The sequence below is a fragment of the Petaurus breviceps genome, unplaced genomic scaffold (genome assembly GCF_028583685.1).
Source record: "Petaurus breviceps papuanus isolate PSGF00001 unplaced genomic scaffold, PetGlider_PUasm1.0 379, whole genome shotgun sequence".
NCBI lineage: Eukaryota > Metazoa > Chordata > Mammalia > Diprotodontia > Petauridae > Petaurus > Petaurus breviceps.
In genome coordinates, this window is record NW_027186303.1 from 2,210,110 (window position 1) to 2,214,673 (window position 4,564).

The 4,564-nt window shown below is 42.4% G+C and overlaps 1 protein-coding gene across 1 annotated transcript in view; it reads right to left on the reverse strand.

Moving 5' to 3' along the window:
- The window catches only part of APPL2 (adaptor protein, phosphotyrosine interacting with PH domain and leucine zipper 2), an 86,606-nt gene that overhangs the window by 39,269 nt on the left and 42,773 nt on the right, over window positions 1-4,564 (reverse strand). The gene's annotated exons all lie outside the window — the stretch shown is intronic.

Below are 4,564 nucleotides of genomic sequence, written 5' to 3' on the forward strand. Positions count from 1 at the left end.
GAGAGAGAGAGAGAGAGAGAGAGAGAGAGAGATTTATAAGTATTTATGAAGTCCATACTTCGTTTTGTTCCAGGTACTGTACTGATGCTGGGAATAAAAAGACAAAGAAAAAAATAGGAAAAATAAAAATGGATAAAGAAGAAGGGAAAGAAAAGAAGAAAAAAGAAGAGAATAAGGAGGGAAGAGAGGGAGAAAGAGAACAAAAGATGAAGGAAAAAGGTAAGGGACAGAAGAAGAAAGGGAACCAGGGAGGGAGAAGGAAGGGAAGGAAGGCTCATAGGATACTAGCTTTAGAACTTGAAAGGAACCTTAGAGTCTCCCTCATTCTATTCCCTCATTGTACAGATCAAAAAAATGACTAGTTAGGGGAAGGATCACAGGTCAGAGGTCCTGTCTGAGTCCTAACCCAGTTAGGACTTTATCATAAGAGGAAATTGAAATCTAAGAAAGGATGAAGGAAGTAAATGTGTCCCTCTGGCTTTTGAGGAAACACATTTCCTGGGTGTTTCTATTGCCATGTTTCCCTGTACAACTTCCTCCATTCTAAAATCTCTATTCTCAGCTTCTGCTTTTGTTTGAATCTAATTGAGCTCTTTGGGCAGAGAGGAAGAGGTTCCACCCCCAGGTATGCCTGGAGTGGCAGCTGGTAGCAATCCCCTTCTCTCACGCCTCATCTGAGCTGTTCACAAACCATGTTCGCATTCAGATTTGCACATTTAAAATCCAGACAAGCAAAGACTTGCAGGTTCCCAGAGCCAGAGCTAGAAGGGGCCTCCAAAGCCATCCAGTGCACTACTCTCATTTTACAGGTGAGGAAACTGAGGCTCCTAGGGGTGCTGTGACTCAAAGCCACTGAGCCAGGCTGCCTCTGCACAACCCTCCTCCTGGGCCATTTTGGAGCCCAAATAGGGAGCAATTTGGGACCAAGGCAAGAGCATTGGGCTGGAAGTCAGAGGCCTTGAGCATTAGTGTCATCCCTCTATGACTTTGGATCATTTACTTAATTGCTATGGTTTTGTTTCCTCATCTATAAAGTGAAAGATTCAACCAGATGATCCTTGGAGTTCATTTTGGTTCCAACAATTCACACTTAGAGTCACTCATTGAAAAGGTTTCAATAAGAAGAGATAGCCATCTTCTGTCCCTATAGCTATGGCATTTAGGAAGCCATACAATGTAGTCATCTGATTGGAGATGTATGAGTTAGCTGGAAGGACCATATCACCTAGTATCCTCATTTTATGGATAAGGACACAGGCAGGTGTCCTAGGAAGGGGAAATTACTTGCCCAAGGTCACACAGGTAACAAGAGACTGGATTTGTTTATTTTTAAAAAACAATTAATTATTTTTGTTGCACATTTTATTTTTAGACACATGGAATACTGGAAAAAAGCCAATAAAGAAGAAAGGACCAGAGGTGTGAGAGAGAATTAGAGAGAGTGTGTGAATGTCTGGTAAAAATAATAATTTAAATGTTGAAGTATTTTTGATCCCTCTCTGAAATAAAATGTTTCTAGAAGAGGCTGGATTTGAACCTAGGTCCTCTGACTGGGATTGCTCCCAGCTGCTACCTCAAGCCCAATATATGTAGGTGGTATAGTGGGTGCTGGACCTGGAATCAGAAGACTTGAGTTCAAATCTGACTTTGGACACTTACTAGTCGTGTGCCCCTGGGCAACATACTTCATTTTGCTTGTCTCAGTTTTCTCATCTGTAAAATGAGCTGGAGAAAGAAATGGCAACCAATCCAGGATCTTTGCTGAGAAAACCCCAAATGGGGAACAACTCAACATAACAACAACCTCTGACCCCGGAATCAGGGCTATTTCTTCAGCTGTAAAATGAGTAGATTGGGCTAGAAGGACTTTGAGGTGCTGCTTTCCAGCACTACCTCTCTGATCCTGTGACCTAGGTTCAAATCCTCCCTTTGTCACCTGACAGCTGTGTGTCCTTGGGTTAGTCACTAAAACTCCACGGGGTCTAATTCCTCAGTTTTAAAATAAAATGGTCAAAGTGGGTTAGACTAGATGAAACTCTGGTCCTAAACTTATGATCCCTCACCAGAATGGCAATAACCTCTTATGGCTCTAAATACATGGTCAAGAATCCAGAGGCTTTAAGCAAATGACCTAACCTGGAAAGCAGATACTTTCCTATGCCTGCTCCTCACCCAGCCCATTGTAGCTAAAGGGTGGCAATATTTTTAAAAATATCATTTATCATTTTGGGTTGTAGTACAGAGATGTCAAAATGAAAGCAGTCTTGGGGGATATTTAGTCTGCTTCCCATTTTACAGAAGGAGAAACTGAGGCCTACACGTACACAGAGGCAATAAGGCACAGAGGCAGGATTGGAAAGCAGGCCTGATTGCTGATCTATCTTCTCACCACACTGCTATCTCTGCAGGGATTTATTAGTATTAGTAACACAAATACAATGAACTTCTAGTCTATGATGGGGGCACCTAAGGTATCTTGAGGTTCAGCGCTCTCTCTATAACACCATGAGACTCCCATGGAGCCCACGTGACCATGGGTGTCAGTTTCCTAATTTGTAAAGTGAGATGGGAATTTGTACTCCAGACCCCACAGGGTCATTCATTATGCTTGTTAAGCCATAAAACACCAATGAATGGGAATTATTATTATTCATAATTATTAGTTAGTTTCATAGATTCACTGACTTAGAGCTACAAATTCCCTATCAGATTATCTAGTCCAACCCCTTCACTTCACAGACAAGGAAACAGAGTCTCAGAGAGGCTGAGGCACTTGTCCAATGTTTCATAGTTAGTCAGCAGTTGAATTAGGATTAGCACTCAAGCCCTCTGACTCCCAGGGGAAGTGAGAAAATGGGTCTACTTTTCCCTTCTCTTTAATCACATTAAAAAAAAAATCCATCTTGTTCTACTTATAGGCACTCCTCCTCTACCTCCTAAAGCCCCCACCTTCTTCCCAAGCTCAGTTCATGCTACACTTTCCCCATGAGGCTTTTCATGATCCTCCCCAACCAAGCATCACCACATCTCCTGCCCTTCAATTACACTGCAGAGGCACAATGGTTAGAGCACAAGAGTTGGAGTCAGGGAGACCCAGACTTAAAACTGGCTTTCGAAACTTACTAGCTGCGTGACCTTGGGCAATTCATCTCTCTGTGCCTCAGTTTCCTCATTTGTAAAATGGGTCTAATTATAGCACTCACCTCATAGGGTCATTGTGAGGATCAAGTGAGATAACATATGTAAAGCATTTTTCTAACCTTAAGGTGTTATTTAAATGATAACTGTCGTATTTTATTATTATTATTTATATAGCATATATTTTTATTTATCTATATATGCATGTGTTCTCCAGTAAATGTAAGCTTCTTGAAGGGAAGAACTATTTAAGTTTTGATTTTGAATACCCAGCACCTACCATTGTCACTGGCACACAGTAGGTGTTTAATAAATGTTTTTGATTGGTTGACTAAAGGAGCTGGCCCATATGTGGACACATTTTATCCAACCTTTTCCTCTCCAGACTGATATTTCCTGTCAATGTTTGTTTAGTCAGGCTGCATTTGTTGGTACATTGTTTCCCCAAACTTCTTTGTTACCTTTGTTACCTTTCTTAGGGAGTTTAGATAGTAACTTCCTACAGGACAGTAACTGTTTCCATGAAACTGACTTGTCAGGGTTGGAACCTTGAACCTGAAGGGACCCTGGAGGTTCCCGAATGATGGTTCTCCACCCTTGGGCCATGGGCATTCCAGGTGTGGGAGATGGCACAGAGACAGTGCTTGACAAGGACTAACATCAAGGGACCCTTGCGATTTCTGACAACTGAGCCAAGAGAACCTTTTCACAAACACTCAGGCCTCCACTGGGAGGCCCTACACTTACATGGCACCTTTTTTTTAATTAAAAAAAAATTGAATTTATTTTATTCCGAATAAAGTTAGGCAGCCAGATCTTTAGGGCTTCTGGGATGCCTTTCTTACATTTCACTGACTTCTTCCTTAGTGCTAACAGAGATAAGGAAACCCTGACTCTGTTAGAAAGCAGAACCCAACAGGCCTGGTGAAATCTGCTTGGTTTGGGTGGGGCAAAGTGATCCAAAAGCTGAGGTCAGCTCAGTTATTCCAGACCCTTCACCTGGGATCCTCCGTGCTTGCTGGCCTCATCTCAGAACTGGCCATGGCCAGAATGGAATATGTTCGGATTCAGTGCAGTGGATGAAAGAGGAAAAGATGGGGAGCCTTTCTCTAGCCTTGGAAGGGCTGTGATTGACGATTATAGGCTCTTAGCTAGAAGGGACCTCAGGAGTAATCTCATTCAACCTACTCTCCCCCATTTTACAGATGAGGAAATAGAAGCTCAGGGAGGTTAACTGACTCATTTGCAGTCACACAGGTAGTAAGAGGCAGGGCTTGAACCCATGGGATCAAAGCTTCAGAGCTGGAAGGGACTCCAGGGACTAGCTCATCTATTCTTTAATTTTACAAATCAGGAAACTGAGTCCCAGAGAAGTGAAGTGACTCACCCAAAGGCATATATGTGTTACAGGCAGGATTTGAACCCA